The sequence below is a fragment of the Equus caballus genome, chromosome 3, assembly GCF_041296265.1.
Source record: "Equus caballus isolate H_3958 breed thoroughbred chromosome 3, TB-T2T, whole genome shotgun sequence".
NCBI classification, from domain to species: domain Eukaryota; kingdom Metazoa; phylum Chordata; class Mammalia; order Perissodactyla; family Equidae; genus Equus; species Equus caballus.
Window position 1 is genome coordinate 21,012,346 of NC_091686.1, and position 17,956 is coordinate 21,030,301.

A 17,956-nucleotide genomic window follows, 5' to 3' on the forward strand; every position below is an offset into this window, starting at 1 on the left:
GCTTCTTATTTCAGAAGACAAAATTAACATATTATATATTTTTTTGTCTAGTCTATGGTATGTGTTAAAGTTATCTCCGTATTTTCTATATTTGTCCTCTAATTTGGGGGGAGCTAATTTTCCTCCTTTAAAAAAATCTCAGATTTGCAATTTAAAGTGGCCTGTATGCTAAGTCTCTGCCTTTCACTTAAATCTTTGCTTTAAGCTATCCCACTCTATTCTTGCCCCCCTTACTCCTCTCTTCGTTGAAGATGCTTTCTTCCCATTTAATTTAAGCATCGCTGCTTTTGCCAAAAAAAGAAGAGAAAGAGAAAAAGAAAAAACGAGAAAGAAGGAGAAAGAAAAAAGAGAAAGAAAGAAAAAAAATCTTAAAAAAAAATCTTAGCCAGGTTCCTATTGTTGCTTCTCTGCATTTCACTTCTCGGTGTGTGTGTGTGTGTGTGTGCGTGTGCGTGTGCCGTGTGTGTGTATGTGTTTTTAATACATGCATAAACTTTTGGTGCCTCTCTCCCTCTTCCTGGGCTCTTCTCTCATCCTCTCTTCCTGCTCTCCTGGCCCTGCTCATCACTTTCCCCTGTTTTTTTTTTTTTTTTTCCTCCCTTCCTCCCCTCTGCCTCCCTCCACCTCCCCCTTTTCTTTTTTGCTGAATCTTATTGATCCAGAAGGTGGCTAATTAGCCCTTCCCGTCGTGCCTGGGTAATGAAGCACATGCGCACTGAATTAATCACAGCCATTTTTTGCAGGAAACTAATTAGCAGAATAAAGATCCAAAGACTTTTTTTTCTTTTCACTCATCAGCTCCCACTTCCAGCGCGTCCCCTCCGACCGCTGCAGCCGCCGCCGCCGCCGCCGCCTCCTCCTCCTCCTCCTCCCGGCCGCAGCCGCCGCCGCCACCGCCTGCTTTGCATCCCAATTACAGCCTAGAGCCGCTGCCGCCGCCGCCGCCGCTTCTCCTCCGTGGCCCCTGCCCGCTCCGGGGGCTGTAAACTCCCCGCCAACCATGCTGCTCGGCGGCAGCGGCGGCGGCGGCTCCGGCTCCCCGGCTGCGGCCGCCTCCCGCCCCGGGCTCCGCCGAGCGCGCTCCAGCTCCGCCGCCGCCGCCGCCGCCGCCGCCGCCAGCAGCGCGTCCTCCGCCGCCGCCGACCCCCGCCAGCCGCCGCTGCTGCCTTGATGGGCTCCGCGGCCCGAGCGCCTCTTTTCGGGATTAAAAGCGCCGCCAGCTCCCGCCGCCGCCGCCGCCGCCAGCAGCGCCGCTGCAGCCGCCGCCGCCGGAGAAGCAACCGCGTAAGTGGCAACTTTTCCCTCTTTTTTTTTTTCCCGCCGCCGCCGCCGCCGCCTGCTCCTCCTCCTCCTCCCGCCGCCACCGCCCGGACGCGGGGCTCCTCGGGGCGCCCGGGCTGCTTTGCATGGGGCTCGTCCTGCCCCCTCCCGGCTCCCGCGCCCGGCCGCCGCCGCCCGCGCTCCCCGCGCCCGCGCCCTGCTCGCTCGCTGCGTCCCGCTCGCCTTCCCCCTGCGCCAAACTTTCTCTTTCTCTTCTTCTTCCTCCTCCTCCCGCCGCCGCCGCCGCCGCCGCCGCCGAGCCCGGGCCGCCCCCTCCTCCCCGGCCCCCGCGCCGCCGCCGCCGGCCGCCACCGACCCCCGGGAGGGTGGAGGCGCCCGGGGCAAGGCCCGCGCGGCGAGTTTGGAGGCGCCGCCGGGCAGGGCCGGCCGGGGCGCGGGCCGCGGGCGGGAGGGCGGCCGGGGTCCAGGCGCCGAGACAAAGGCGGCGGCCGGCGGGGGGGTCCGCGGTGCCGAGCGCCCCCGCCCCCGCCGCCCGCGGCCCCCAACTTTGCCCCACCCCGAGAGGCGCCGGGGCCCGGGGCTGAGCCGCCGCGCGGGGCGCGCACCCGGCCCGGAGCAGTCGCCGCGGCAGCCGTTGCTGCCGCCGCCGCTACCGCTGGCCGGCCGGCCGGGCGCCTTCTGCGCCAGGGCTCGCCTTGCCGGGGACGCCGCCGCCGGGCCGGAGCCCCGGGGTCCGAGATGGGGAGTGGGGGCGAGGCGGTCGCGGGACCCTCTACCTGCGCGCCCTCCGCCCTGCCACACTGGCAGCGCCGCGAGCGCCCAGAGGGGGCTCTGCCCTGGACACTAGGGGCTCCCGGGGGCTCGGGGCTCGGGGCTGTGCCGGCGGCCAGGACTAGACCTAGCCTGGCTGGCCTCTCCTTGGCCAGCTGAGTTGAGAGACGTCGGAGGATTCCTTTTTTTTCTTTCTTTTTTTCTTTTTTTTTTCTTTTGCTCACGCGAATCTGGGATTGTTTACGTTCCGTTCCCCGCTCTCACTCCTCGTCCTGCTTCACTCCTCTTTTCCGTGTATTTTCTCCATTAGATGCAAAAACCATGTTCCTGAATTTTACGTTATGCATTTTCATGTACATCTTTTTGCATACCTATTGAAGAGTCGATCTAAGTGTATTTTATGCAGTGTTCTATTTAAATCACATATAGACTCTACTCGTAGGCTTCTTGTGGAGCTACTAAATTAAAAAATGCGTTTTACTTTGCAAATTAGTCTGTTGCTCATAATCTGACTTTTTCAGAATGTTGTGCAATTCCTTCGACTGTGGCCAATTCTTGGATTACAAGTGCTTTCAAAAATCACCCACTCTTAACTTTTCCTCCTTGTTGCTTTGAAGTAGGGTAAATATGACAATTTTTATTGGTCTCAATTATTGAAACTTGATCTGAGGACTATATGGAAGGAGGAGGCTGATTGCCTTTTTCTGGCCTCCAGTTCTAGTGACTTTTAAAAAAGGGGGTTTGTTAAGTACCTTTGAAGAATATGACGTACGGTGATCGCTTGGCTGTAATGCAAATTACAGAGCATATATTCACTTTGGAATTAAAAAAAGACTCGAGCCCTTTCAGTGGGGACACTTGAGGATTTATTATGTTTTTTAAAAAATTACTTTTTTCTCCCTACTTTGGGAGAATGGCTAGTTACAGATCAACTTATTTAGAGGTCTTCGGAAAGAGGCTTGGGAAATGGGAGAGGGGAGAAGATTGATTACAATCTGCATAATCAATAGGGCAGCGTGCTGCAATCGTGTACCTACATTTACTGTAAATTTCTACAATATTTGTAGCGTGGGTGCTCCAGTGCCTTGCTCGGCTTCTTAGAGCGGATTTAGAGGCAGTACAAGCAGAATTTACTACCGAGTCCTCCGGAACAATATAGGGGAAGTCCACTTGATAGTGACTCATTTTAAAACTCTTTCATTTTACTGTACATTTTTTTTTGTGAATCTCTTTACGTGTGGGGGTTTCAGATACTGAACCCCCAAAGCGTAGGTATCTCTATAGGTTGCGGGGAGTGGAAAGTGTTGGGGGGGGTTAGGGGATGGGAATTCACTTATTGAATTACCACTTCGGGGGCCCTCTTCTCATCTTATAATGTTAGATATGTTTAACTGGTGCAAGTAATTTAGAGATATGAATACAAGCGAGAGAATACACCAGAGATTGAAGCAGTGTCAAAAGTAAGGATTGCTGTGTGTGTGGATGAGAGAGAGAGAGAGATAACACAGACACTTATCTTATAGTCAGGCTTGAAAGCTTGGTGGTAGGTGAATCCATATTTGGAGATGATTTTGAAATAGTCTAGCAAATGGTGCACGAACAGGATTTTGTAAAAAGTGTACACGGAGTCAGTTTTGAAAGGACTGTGGTTTGGGGAGATGAGGTGTGGGCAGGAAAACCCACTCCAGGCCAGCAGCCTTCCTCTGTCTGTGTCTCCTCCCTTCCCCCTCCTCTAGTTTTAGTTTTTAATTACTTAATGCTGAAATGCACAGGGCTTATATAAATATTTGCAAATGCTCTTTCCTATTGATTTCTCTGAATAAACTGCCCTGCTCAGGTCCAAAAAGGAGGCCATTCAGATCTGTGGACTTTTTAAACATATAGTCTCTGGAGGAGTGTTTCTCTGTGCATACATGTGTTTATGGGTAGAGTTGTAGACATGAAGATTTTGGGGGACGGCGAGGAGAGTTCAGGCTCTCCGTAGTGTGAGCTGAGAAAGCTGAGCTGGAGCTGGCCCCACGGCCTGGCAGTCCTGTGTGTGTGTGTGTGTGTGTGTGTGTGTGTGTGTGTGTGTGTCTGTGCGCGCACGTACGTACTGTGTGGGTATCCACACTGGGGGAGTCAGAATGCATATGCACTTACCCTGCCCCCTCCACCTCCCCCCATTAAATACGGAGCAATTTTCCAGGACTCGGTGACTGCCTTCTCCTCAGGGTCACATTGAGTTCGAGTCTGATCCAAGGTGCAGAAATCCAGCAATGGAGAAATAAAAGAATATACAGAATGAGGTCAGGTCAGCTGCTCAGAGGCCAAAACCCCTACAGCTACTTTGATTTTATTTTTTTGTGTATATTTTAGGCTCCTCCTGCCATGTTACAAATTGTGCCTCCTCCTCTCAGGTGTTTGCTGTGGAGCTTAAAGGCACCGGAGCCTCTGCTTGTGTGGATGGCTGCTCCCAGCAAGAACAGAAAACCCACAATACCGAATCCAAAACAAAACGAGGGAGGAGGGGGAGGAAAAAACCTCTATTGAGTTCAGGCAAATAAGGTTGGGTTTCCAGATCGGATTACAAAGCAGCTTTGAATATGCAAGACAGCACACAGGACCAGTTATTCCAGTTACAACAAACTATTAAAAAAAGAGAGAGAGAAAAGAAAAGGCATGTTTAGGTCGTAATTTGTTAGTACAAGGAAAAGAATCCCACATAAAGCTGCCTTTTCTTCCCCCCCTCCCTTTGCTGGCTTCACATAGAATTCACTCACCCTTTCCGATTCGTCTACTTACTGTATAGGTTCTTTTATTAAAATCTTTTGGGTTTAGGAAGATCGCTGCAAGCAACACATTTTCTGTTTTTTTTTTTTCCCCTCTATCTTAGAGGAGAGTTGGCAGGGGTTCTGTGGTTTGCAGTTACACAATATGTTATCATGTTTTTAATCACTAAATCATTGCAGTGGTTATAGATTTACAGTCTTGGGGTATTACAGAGAAGAGCAACGGCGGCTATATATATGCTTTTAAATTACACCAGTGTAAACTGAGTGCAGCAGCTGTGAATATGGTCACAGACTTCAACACCCTCCCCCGCAGGATCTTAGTTCCTTTACCCTCTGTGACTTTTTCCCAAATTGTTCAGTTTGCTTAAAATTCCTTATCTCTTCACCACCCACCTCCAAAAACATTAATTTTTCTTTCAGACCTCTAACCTCCGATAAGCTAGAATTCAAACTCTTGAAATATAACTCTGGATCAGAGAGTATAATAAAAAACAAAAAAGTAGATTTCCTAAGAAATCCTCTTGGTTTCTGTGCCGACCTCCTGTATAGGGATGGAGGGCCGATCGCAGATCAGAAGGTGGGGGTGGGCAGGGAACTGGAAGGCAGGCTTGTGGCCCTTGCCTGCCTGGAACCTCCAGTGTCCTGTCACCACGAGCCCACTTTCAGCTTCTGTTTTTCGTATTATTATGTAACAGAATCCTTGGCAGCATTAAAAATTCAGTATTACAAGCTGATTGTAATGCTGCCTCATTAGACAGCACTGTCTGGCCTTGTATTAAGTGAAATACAGAGCACGGCTTTTAGATTATAAACACCAATAAATATTAAGGATCAGCAGAGGGGGGAAATAGCTGGATTTTTGGCCCCTTCTGGTTTTATATCCCCTTCCATCTTCTTCCCTTCATCCCCCTACCCCCGCCATGGTAACTGTCATCTGTGTTCTTGGGATGCTGATATGTCGACCCTGGTGACATTTTAGGAGGGCTTTTTATAGAGTTATCTTGTGTACACAAAAGGTTTGGAAGTTTGTTTTGTTTTGATCTGCAATAAACAGGTCCTTCACTTTGCTGATGTCATTTCCGTTCATATTTGAGTTGTTTATTGTGCTTCTTCGCAGGGCCCTCTCATCCCTACCCCCACCTGGCTTTTCAGCCAGAGCCTGTGGCTGCCTGGGGAAGGGGGGACGCGTTCCTAAGCTGCCAGGTCTGGGTTCAAAGGCTGAGGGTTGCGTGTCACTGCCTCGTCCTAGGGTTCGCCCGCTGGGGAAGATGTTTCCAGCTTCGAATCTGGTTAAACGCTTCGACATCCACTTGCCCTAGTATTTTCATGGCATGCAATGATTCATCTCAGCTTCCTTTCTTTGTAACCACCCCCCCCCACCACATACACCTTGTCTGTGTCTTTAATACATCCTTATTGTCCACTTTCCATGCACCTCCCCCGCAAATAAAAAACCGACCTTGTAATGATGACTTTGATTCAGTCGCAAATATGAAGCTGGCATTAGCGACTTCATGCTGTGAAAAAAAAAAAGTGTCCAGGCGTTGCCCCACAGCCCCCCACCATCACTTCTATCCCTATTCAGTTTTTTTTCCTCTCTCGTTTATTTTTCTGCTCTCTGCCTTTTTGTAGACATAAAGGCCGTTCTGGTGTTACTAAAAATGACTACAGTGTCCTGTGGCTCTTATTTCCATGTGTTCTGCAATTGGAATCCCCCTTTCTCCAAAAATAAGTAGAATGGGGAAAGGAAGGAGGAAAAACTGACTGTGTAGGCCTCCAAGGCTTTCCTCTAATAAGTTGATGGGTTTTAGGTTAAAAAAAAATATTATTGTTTTGTTCTTTTAGGTTTAGAAATAATAGGGAGAGAGGGAAAAGCAGTCATTAGGAAGTTCACTGAGCTGCTTTCCAACTAAGACGGGTGAAAAATGAACCTGCATTGACACTTGGCTCCATGTGAAAGCCCCAGTAACCTCTCCCCCCTTGCGTGGCCCTGGCCTTTTGTTCCTGGAGAACGGAGCTAAGGTGCTTTTTCTCCCAGACCAAAGGCAGCAGGCAAGGAGTCCTCTTGTGTGCGCATCGCCTTTAGATGGCCTTCTCATGGTTATTGTCAATGCAGACTCCCCCAAACAATTGCTCCAGGGAGACACAAAAGCAAAAACATTTGTCCTATTTTTTTAACCTCTTTGTTTTAGATTTTTTTTTCATCCATTCTTTAAATTTCACAGTTTCTATTTGTCTGCAGAGAGACAAACGGAACAGCATGAAGCGCATTTTACCGTAGGCCTCACTGGCGATTGGAACAGCCTCAATAGAAATCCAGATTCTAAAACACTGGCTGACTTGGAGGAGATGTGAAATTTCAGCTCGGGGCTCTTAAGTCAGATTAGCACAGATTTTGAACAAAAATGCACTAACATGAAAAGATAAGAAAATGGGATTCTAGAATCATTTTGGGAAAGTGTGAAAAGCGTCATCTTTTGTTTCTCTCTTGGTGTCCTGCCCCAAGAAGTGGTCGCTGGATAGAAAAGAATTGCAAACCCAAATGAAATTCTTAAAAAAAAAAAAAAGATCCCAGTTATTGTGCTCCTGGTGTATCATTTAAGTGATTGTCTAATGCATGTGTAGGGGAACTGTTGGGACCCACTGTGGAATTGATGCTGTGTACGGAATTTTTTAAAAACTACCATTTATATATAGAGGCCGTCCTCCCTATCCCACTTTTTTCCTCTCCTGTTTCCTTTTTCCTTTCTTTTCCCTCCAACCCGCTTCCGCTCCAGGAATTCAGTGGTTTGCGTCAGGCTGAGTGCAAAGGGATGTGTCAGACAGTGGGGATGGCCCATGAACAAAATTGGAGTCCCCCTCTTTTCCTGGCCCCAGACAAAGCACCTCCCTCCTCTAATGTATGGACCCTGAGTGCGATGCTGTCCTTAAGCATCTGTCTGCCTTTTCATTAGAATTCTCAATTTCAAGGTTTAGAAACACAAATGTAAGAATCCCCTTGGGTATAAAAGTCTTGCATGGCAAATTCTCTTTGCCCTTTCAGAAATATTTTTGTTTACAAAGAAAAAAAAAGAGCAAGCTTTTGACCTAACATTTTAAAGCTGTTTTAAGGCAAGTTCTTTATTTTTGCTTTCTTAAAACTTGGGCTTTGTAACTTAAAATTAATTTGGAAGAGCTCTTCCCAATCGCAGTTTTTTAAAAAAAATGTTTACTCATTTGTGTCTTTCTTAGGTGTGTCATTGACAGATTTAGGACCTGAGCTGGGAGGGTGGGTAAGTAAACTAGATAACGTTCCACCTACGATTTAGGGGTAAAAATTAATCGATGGAATTAGCATTGTAGCAGTAGTTGGGGGTCTTGAGGTTTGAGTCAGAGAAATGTGAATCGAAACATCTGTGCGTAGGCCTTGCCACACCAGCCTCCAGTGGTTGTGAAGGTGAGTGTGGGATGTTCTGTGGAAAGCCTGCATTCTGTACCATACCCAGGAGGGCCTGGCCACCCAGCGGGTCTCGGGCCCCTAAATATAACTGCCTAGAAATATAATGGGGTGAATTCAGGGCATGGAGTGTCCTTTAGCTCCCAGTGTTTCCTTGTTTATTTCAGGGACTTTTATCTTCCCCCTTCTCCTGGCTTTTTCTTTGTGAAAGCCTCAGAATTGTTTAAGCACTAGTTTTAAAGTCAATGTGTATGTATAATTTAATAAAAATAGAAGGATCTGGAAGAATACACAAATCCGCCTAAACCCAGTTGTGCTGTGAAAATAGAGCCCGGGTTTAGCTAGAAGTCAGAATGCTGACATTCACTGTGTCTTAGCTCAGAGATCATATTTACCTTTACTGAAAGGATACAGCATTGGAGACTGAGTGTGTATGTGGAGAGAACCAGTTTGGCTCGGTGGGGATCATTGTAATTTACCAGCCAGCTAAGCGTCACGGGGCTGGCCTCTGGCTTGGAGAGTGGGTAAGGGGAGGTGTCGGGAAGGGGTTAGCATTCTCTGATTTATTTTTAAATATTTATCCTTTTGGCTGTAGCCAATTACGCTTTCCAGATGAGATGAGACTAGTTATGGAGGGCTGGAAGGGAAGAATTGCCTTTCCTGAGAGTAGGTTTATTTGTCAACAGTGTTCAGGTCAGAGCGATGAGAGAGCTGGCTGTCACTGCTGGGTAGGCCGAGGGTTTAACATCAGGCAGCCGCCCTCAGAAGAGCCAGGGCCTTTCGGAGCCCCAGGACAGAATTTGCAACGTGTATTTCAGAGAAGCCGTTGATTTCATATGTCAGTGCAAAAGTCGCAGATTCCCTCTGAAGAGGTATTGTTTTTGTTAAGGATGAAAGTAAGTTTTGGTAGAGGTAACAGCTTTTGTGTAATCCTTTCTACTCATAATGATACCGAGGCCATAGACTACCTGCCTGTGGATTACCTGTTAAATTTTTGCCTGTAATAAAGGCAGGCTTGACCAGGCCTCACCATGTATGTAGCTGGTGCCCGATTAAGATAAAGGAAAGGGAGCCATGGGGCCTCCCAGTTCTACTTGTCAGGCCTCTGAGGTGCAGGATGCGGATTGCAGTGTCTGCTGCCTGGGACACTGGCGGTGTCAGGACAGATCCCCTCAGGGCCTTCTGCCCAGCACCTCTGCATCCTTCCAGATTACTTTATAGCTGGTTCTTCGGGCTTTCTAGCTTTTATTTTATTGAAGATATTTATCTGTCAGCCCACCAGGTTCATGATGTCACCAGATGATGAGGTTGTCTTCTGTTAATAAAAGTTAAGACAAAGCAGCAAAATTAGATTTTCTGGGAGTATAAACATTTTCTTATTGCCTTTAATTTATCTGATGTGCCATGGGTTGCTTCCAGGTAAGACAAGGGGGCCTGGAGTCTTCATTTTCCTGAAGACATTCTCAGAGACATCTCTGTGTCGTGTGTGCCACGTTACTTGCGTTCTCGCCAGCATCATCATCTTCATGTATTATTCATAGTCACTTTTTCAATTAAATTATTAATTGGTTTTCTTTAAGGTGTTCTCAACTCATGGGGCTAATATAAATAATAGTGTGTTTTGAAAACACCACCTGTTCTTGGGCCTGAAGTCAGGCGGCCTGGAAACAGCTCTGCACTGATCCCGCGCTGGTTTACAAAATCATCTTCCACTTTCCTTTCTCGCTCTCCGCCCCCCCTCCCCTCACTTTCTCATGTGTGACAGAATTTGGCTTGTGGTCTCCTTTGTCCCTAATCGGACATGATTCCCTAGAGACAGTCTTTCCTCCCAGGGTCCTAGATGAAAAAAAGTCTTTTGGAGTCTCTTGTCTGGACAAAAATGTAAGAGAGGGATTGCCTGTCCCCAACAGGTTAGATATTTACGTTAATTTGAAACCAAAATTATATTGTGCACGACGCCTTACACGAGCGGACACGATAGTTTTCATCAGCCAAGCATCCCCTCTCCTCCTGCATCAGCGTGTGCTTAATGCTAATAGGATTCCATACGTACAGCTCTTCGCCTCGTGAGCTTATTACATTTCTAACACTTGCATGGTTGGTTATTGTGCAGTCAGAAGGGACTCTCAAGGCTGTGGGGCCAGCCTGGATGGGCGGCTTTCAGAAAGGGTGAACGCAGGTGCCTTTCTGTGTTGAGAGAAGAGGGAGTCAATTCAGACTGAGCAAGGGATTCTGGCAGGGAGGAGAGGGGACTTCCGGTGAGATTTCTGTGGAGCTGCCTTTGCACATCAGAATGGAAAAGGTGAACCTGGGGAGATGTAACAGTGCCCAGCAATTGCTTTGACCAACTGGGGTGGCTGCATTAATTTGACTCCAGTGGTAGAATCTCCCTATGAAGGGAACCATCTTTGCCTTATCTGAAATGATGTAGCTTTTTAAGGCGACTCTTGCTAAAGAGACTGTAAGCTGCATTGCAAACTGCGACTTCTCTTTCTTTCTCTGCCATGAAAAACTCTATCCTTAAACTGTCAATGAAGAGCAGAGGATGTTTTTATAAGTTTCTGCAGCTGAAAAACAGAAGTGCTCTGTAAAGCAGTTAATAGGATGGGTGTGTGTTTCAAATAAATTCCTGTCCACATTGGCTAACGTCCCCATGCTGGAGTGGCCTGGCTGTGACGTGGATGGGGCCCAGAGACCATGGCTCCGGTTCGGAGGTCCCAGGCTCCTTTTTGTGGCCCAGGGCGCGTCCCTTTCTTCTCGCCCGGTTCTAGGCCGGCCCCTGACTTTTGATGAGTGAGGGGTCAGCTCGTGGGGAGGACTGGGCTTTGTTCCCGCCTGGCTGGTTCAGGCCGAGTCACCCAGGGCTCTCGTCCCCGGGCGCGCGGCCCTGCCTGCCTGGAGGCCCGTGCCCAGAGCGCGGCCGAGCGCTCGGGCCTCGCGCGCCCGTGTGTGTCCCCGTGTCCCGCGGGCGCGGCCGCCGCCGAGTACCCGGCCTGCGCCCGGCAGGACTGTAGATGTCAGGCTTTGCCCGGGGAGCCGAGCGGCAGCGGGGCTGTGAGTTTCAAATTAACCTTCCGCTTTGTTGCTGTGTAATGTGGATCCCCGAAGGCCCCCCGCCCCGCCCGCCCCCCTTCCCCGGGCGGTGCGCGCTGCAAACTGCGAGTTGAGCTTCATTTACATAAAGCGATTCCGGGCGGGCGGGCGGCCGAGCCCGCGGCAGGCAGGCCGGGGACGGGGACTCGAGCGCCGCGCCCCGTGGGTGAATCCCGCCGCGTGTCCGGGGACCCTCCCTCCTGGGGAGGGGCAACCGGCAGCCCCGGCCACCACCATGAGCCCCCCTCCCGTGCCTGCGCCCCCCCTGCACCTAGCCAGAGCCACCTCGGAGCCCCGGGGCCAGCGGGAGGTGGGGAGAATGCCGCCTGGGGTGGGTGAGTTCAGGGCTCGCGTGCTGCTGGAATTTCCCCTGGTCGCGCGCGCTGCGGCCCCCGGACCTGCGAGTGCCTCCTCCCTGCGGAGGTGTGCGGAGCCTTTGTGTGCCAGGTGAGTGGATCCTCCCTCCCCCGGCCGCCGGCCCGCCCGGTTCGCGCAGCCGGCCTAGAGCTGCAGGCAGGTGCTGCGAGTCTTGGCTGAACTTCCCATTCTCTTGGGGCGTGTGGGGGAAGGGCAGGCAGGATGCACTTGAACTACTAGACTCCAATGGGAACCTACCTGGGGTGAGAGCGTCTGAATTCTGCTGGGCACAAAGTAAAGCCCGTCCTCCTCCTCTCCCTTCCATCTTTCTACTCCTCCCTCCTTCCTTCCTTCTTTTGCTTTTGGATTAGTTCCTGCCTTCTGAATACTTGCAGTGCTGGTGTCATTTAGAAGTTTGGGTTCCTCCACCTAAAAATGCACCCTTTTCAGCCCAAGAGAAGTCACTGGTCAGTTGGAAACAATGTGAAGAATGCGCTTGTTGTGGAGTAATTAAGGGGAGAATCAGGTTTGGAGCTGAAGGCACCTTTGGAGATGGGCTTGGCCATCCTCTAATTTTAGTTTGTTCTCAGTCTGGGAAACCCGGAGCAGCATTCATTTGTGTGTGTGTGTGTCGGGGGGGTGCTGGTGGTGGAGAGGGACAGCTGTTAAGAGGAGGAAAGCCCAAGTTAGGTCAAGAGCAGAAAAAAAAAACAAAAGTAAGTATTGTAGGCTTAGAGGGAAAAGAACTTTCTGGAAAACGGTCCTTTCTGCTTTGGACATACCTTTGTTATAATGATGGGAAAATGCCTTGAGGGTAAAGACCACAGCTCATGCCTGGTATAGTCTGAGAGTGCCTTGCTTGGTATACGAACTGGTTTCAATGAAACCAGGGAGCAGGTGGATCCAGGCCGGTCATGCCTTCCCCTACCGTCTATTTGTGTCATTTATCCAGCCTTGAAGACTCTAAAAGCCACGGACAGATAACCTCGGAGAGGACACATGGCCCTTCTTGGGCACAGGGAGAGGCCTCTCCCTCAGGCTGGGGCCTGCTTGGTGGAATGTATTAAGGCGAAACAAGGAAAACAACCCTAAGCTTTGAAGGTGGATAGTGGGAAAGTTGCACGTCATCTCGTTTCATCCCATGCTTTGAGATCCTTGGAGACAAGTCACTAAATAAATAGGGTATAATTTAAAGCCCATGCCAGCCGGGAACTTCGTTTCTTTGCCATCAAGCAGCAGGTGCGAGCTTGTAGAGTTGGCCCCTCGAGTCCCCTCATTCCTAAATTCAGGAGGTGTCAAACCTTCATGTTCTTTTAATGGCTGTGGTTTCTGGATAGGTTTCAAGGGGAAACCCTAAAAATCACGAGTTCTAGTAGGCTGGGCTGGAGAGGGAAGCCCGAGTGCTGGGGCAGAGAGAGAGACTGCGTCTGAGAGGAAAACATACACCTTCCAAGGTAACCTGATCGAGAAAGGCCAAGCGAGGCCAGGAGCGTGGGCCTGTTCCTTGTTATCAGAGCAGCCACTGGCGGCCTGAGATTCTGAATCCTTCTTGTTACCCTACCCAAACACAAAAAGCAATTAGGGAAAGAGGTGGGGTGTGAGGGAAGTGAGGAGACTGCGATTCTAAATAATTTAAGGGTTTCAAGAATGGGGTCATTGGAGAGAGGTACATACCTGGATGTTTGCACACCTGTATTTGTGTTCATTCAATTTTGCAGAGACCCCGAAGGCCCCCTTTCAGATGGTGTGTAGCTGTGAAGGCCAAGAGAAACTTTCCCTCTCTCCCTTCCTTAAATTACAGGACTAAGGAGATTGTCTGCATTTAGTTCCCGGCATGTTCTCAGAGAGCGTGTAAGTGCCTCTCAGAATGGGCTAGGGTCACACTTTGCTCTTTTATTTAATTACACGAGTGTTATTTAACAACACGGGGCAGATGCAGAAGCAAGCACTTTTGCACTTTAAAAACAGTCCTTTTGGAGTCACAAGGAATGAAGTGACTTGGAGACCTTCTGTCTTTATGACATGGGTCATCTCCTTTCCCAACTCTTTTGAAATGGCTGCATTTTCTATGGGATAGATAGAGCTGCTGTTTTCCAGTTCTCCTGAAAACAGTTTTGATTGACAGGGAACTATTGAGAAACACTTGCTAACTCTTCCAAAATAAAAAATCCGAGCTGTTTCTCCAACCACCTGAAACTTTAATTTTGGTTTCTTCCCTTCCATCTTTTATTTGCACAAATGAATACTCGGGGAGGGTGGAAAGGACCCAAATAAAACAGTACTCTCAGCGGGCCTCTGTTTGGCTCGGCCCAACAGGACAGTGAAGTGCCTTCCTTCTTGCTGCTTCGGGGCTGGATTTAACTGCCGTTTCAACTCACTGCCAGTTGGACTGCCTGGTGGTGAGGAGCTCAAATAAGTGAGATTTCAGTTTTCATCATTGTGATTTTAAATGATGATTACTAGACACTCCCAGGACAGGCCTGGCTCACCTTGGGTGACCCAAAAGTTGTTAGTTCATTAGAATAAATCTGTGATTGCAGACTACTAGCAAAGTGTTATCTGGGGCTGGTGATGATTTAGCTTACAGTTCTGGTCACAAGTGGTGTCCAGGGAGCATGTCCTTATTGTCACCATGTGCTATTGTTCCTTTTGGATGTGGGGTCTTTTTTTTTTTTTCTTTTTTTTTGCTTCCGGAGTGTTAATGTGAGAGCTTAGAAATACTCGAGGGCTCAAACAGACCCTTACCTAAGAAATCATTTTTATTGCAACAGTCTCCTGTTAAAAAGTAAATATTGAAGTGTCTAAGCAACATTTTATAAAAGTATAGAGAATTGCTCAAATTACTTGAAGGGAAAGAAAGCCAGTTGTCTTCACACCCACTATTTGGAGTAGCTATCTTGCTTCTTAATGTGAAGGGGTTAGCTTGGTCTTACAGTACAGACAGTGGAGGTTCTGGCCTGAAGAAACTTGCAGTGTCCATCTCACACTTGCCAGTATTACAGGGATAATGCACCTGACGCTGAACATTAGTAACCTCAAGAAGTACAGTATGTGCTGTGGTTTATACTTGGATTTTGTTACGAAAACGGTTGCTTGCTCTTCGCCTGGCCTATTTCTGTAGTGCTTGGGCCTGTTGGCCTACTCTGGTTCCCAAGGCTGGTGTAATTAACCAGGATGGGGGCGTTACCTAAAAACACAACAGGAAGGCAGATTCCATTACAGTGAACTTCAGAGGGGTATCCAAATGCACGCATGTGAGGGTTTGGTTGTAATGGTAATTGTTAGAAATCAGCACAGTTCAGAACCACCATCCTACCTCTCGGTTAGAATCTGCCTTGCCGACCGGGAAATGGGGACCCTGTTTTAATAGAAGCCAGGCAGGAGAGTTCCTTGGCAGGAGCTAATCTCAATCAAATATTAAGGGGTGCCTCGTTCTATCCAAAGTGCGGTGTCCTGAGTCTTTAGGCTGCTCAGATTGAGAAACAAACACACAGAAGCTAAGATTGAGTCAAACTGCCCCGAGGGAGAGACCCGGGTAAAAAAATCTTGGCTCATTGGCAAGCCACTCTCAAAATCCAGATTAAGGAAAAAAACTACAAAATCAACAACTGTCAGATTTCTTTTCTGTATGATTTAAAGTTGGCTGCCAGACTGTTCTCTTTGAGCATGTGCAAAGAAGTGACAATCAGATGTTAGAAGGCTTTTTCCCGCGCTAATATGGTAAATGACTCCTGTGTGGACAGGGACTGGGCAGTCACAGCAGCATTGTGCTGAAGCTTCAGAAGCAATGAGACAGCTTGGATGTTTTTTTCTGGTTTTCAGTCTTTGGGGCAGGGAACGGGATGGGGAGGACAAGGCAGTGAGTGATCTAGCAGTGACAGGTATGTTTCTAGAGAGTTCTTTGCCTAAGGAAGGTGGCTTGGCTCCTTATTTGTCACTTTTAAAGGTGCTTTTTTCCCTTAGATGTCGCTGCCCTTCTCTCACCCTTAATTCCTGGGGTTTCTTGCTTTTGCAAGCATGAGGGCATGCATAAAAAGGGGGAAGGGACATAGAAAGTTTGCTAGGTGGCAAATTTGGCTCCATTTCAGAGTAAGACTTCGGTTTTGTTGGTTTTAACCCCAGACGGGGCCTCTTAGCAAAATGCCTGAGCTTAATCTGCTTTTTTGGGTGAGCCCTTCTCTCTTCCCACGGGAGGGTCACCATGCAGTCTTGTCAACACGAGGATTAATGCATGGGGGTTTTGATGTCCACCCCTCCAGAGGGGCCCTAGCTGGCCTCCTGTGTCCTGGGGGTTGGGGGGTCTTAGGTGATTCGGCTGCTCATTCTTTGAATTTTGCTGTTACCGCATGTGCCGCCTCCAAGATTTTTCCATTCTCTTCCCTCCCTGAAGTCATCCTAAGGTTTCTATGGAAGGGAGGAGTGGGGAGGGCAAAACACATGCTTCCTTCCCACCCCCACCCCTTCTGGCTGCTGCGGGTTTGGGACTGAAGCCATGGAACCCCCTTGCAGGCTGCGCCTTGTGAGGATGGGGGAGCACCGGGATCCCCCTCCCCTTCTATTCTGCTAATCACATAATGGCCTTAAAGGCTTTCTTAAATGATTATCTTGTCTTTAATTTTAAGTGGGTCTTTTGGGGCAACAGGCGGGAGTTTATGGAGTATCCTCGGTCATCTGTAGGGGACTCTAAACTGGGAAAACTGGCCCCATTGGACTCTGTGAAAAGACGGTGGAATTTTCATCTGCTACCGATTTCACGCACTGTCCTGAAAGTGATTTCAGCCGCAAACCTTTGATCTGGGAGTGAGACTTCTCCCGCCTCCTAGGCTTCTGGAGGCAGGAGGTGGTGACTGCTCAGACCTCCTACTCTTTGTGTGTGAGTTTGTGTGTGTGTGTGTGTGTTGCGGGGGTGTTTGCTAAAGAGAAGGGCTGAATGATTAGGGCAGATTGGGGGATTAAGCGTGGTGGGGGCTTGTAGACTGGAGGGGGCCATGTGTAGACTTCATTAGGTAATAAGGACTCAACTACTTGGGAGTCTTTGGGGTGGGCAAAAAAAAAAGCAATTTTGCTGGTTTCTTGGTTGTGCCTGATTTCATCGGGGAATGCGACTGGAGAAAAATTCTTCTGAGTCTATTGGTTGAGCTAGATTTTGAATGGGATCTGTTGCCTGTGCACATCTCTGTCTAGGCTCTGCATTTCGGTATTAAAATTCCAGTTCACGGGCGGCTGTCTGTCTTCTCGTCCGAGTCTCTTTAGTGGAGAGGCTGGAGTCAGATTAGCTGAGCCAAGAAAGGACCAAGGGGCTTAATTCGATATTTGATTTCAGCCCTGCAGCGCCCCCCCCCCCCCACCTCCCATATAAGTGCCTGTTCAAATATGGAAGTCTCCCTTCAGTGTATAAAAAGCTCTTTTCAAAGGAGTTTAAACTCCTGTAAGTCTATAAAAAGTACGTATGTGTAGACATGAACTTATCTGCTTCCCACACTTACAGTCTCTGAGTGGCCTGTTTTGGACAACTTTTCTCTTCCTGACATCTTTCTCCAGTGAAAATATGCTAAAGAACATGGGTGTGCCTTTTTTCTCCTTCTCAGCAACTTTTCTTTCTTTCTTTTAAACAATTTTTTCTTAACTGCTCAAGAAACAATGCAAGCCTCTTCCACCATTTCAGGCTCTGCTTCCTAAAAATGCTCTTTGGCTCAGGGCCTTGGTTCTTAATGTACATTTGGCTGGGAGGGGGAGTGGTTTTTGCTTTCCTGGTAACATCTCCGTGGTTCTCCCGGGAACATCTGCATCGCTGTTAAAGTGTCACTTCAACTTTTGGACACTTAGAAAAGAGACCCCTGGATTTCGTGTGTGTTAGGAGGTTGATGTCACTGGTAAAGCAACTGCCTTTAAATGTCACCTCTTCTGCCAGGTGCTGGAATGGTGTCACTTTTACATCAAATACATGATTGCCAAGGGACAGGCGGTGATGAAGACTGTCATGCCGTGGACCTGATGATATGAACACGAGTTATCTGGGCCCACCTGGCTTACTTTTAAAATGTAGTTCCAGGCAAAGAGTGGCACAAGTGGAATAGTAGGGCTCCCCCTACTTTTGCAAAGAGATGGTTGAAGTTGGTTTTTTCTTCCACAGGTGTGAAAACCCAGAGGTAGAGGTGTCTTTGGGGAAAGCACAGAACTTTTACTCCTTTTGAGAGAGGACTCTTGCTGGGGAATCTGTAACAGTTGTCCAGAGAGTGGAGAA

General features: G+C 48.7%; 1 protein-coding gene across 4 annotated transcripts in view; it reads left to right on the top strand.

Moving 5' to 3' along the window:
* The window catches only part of ZFHX3 (zinc finger homeobox 3), a 1,295,343-nt gene that overhangs the window by 1,052,668 nt on the left and 224,719 nt on the right, over positions 1–17,956 (top strand). Inside the window, exon 1 of one of the 4 annotated variants that reach the window (XM_070263082.1) lies at positions 794–1,284. The exons of 1 other annotated variant lie outside the window; for it this stretch is intronic. The gene's annotated coding sequence lies outside the window, so the exon portion shown is untranslated. Of the gene's footprint in view, positions 1–793; positions 1,285–11,431; positions 11,803–17,956 lie in introns of those variants that run through there. 2 more of the 4 variants (XM_023637236.2, XM_005608377.4) reach the window with 2 other exon arrangements.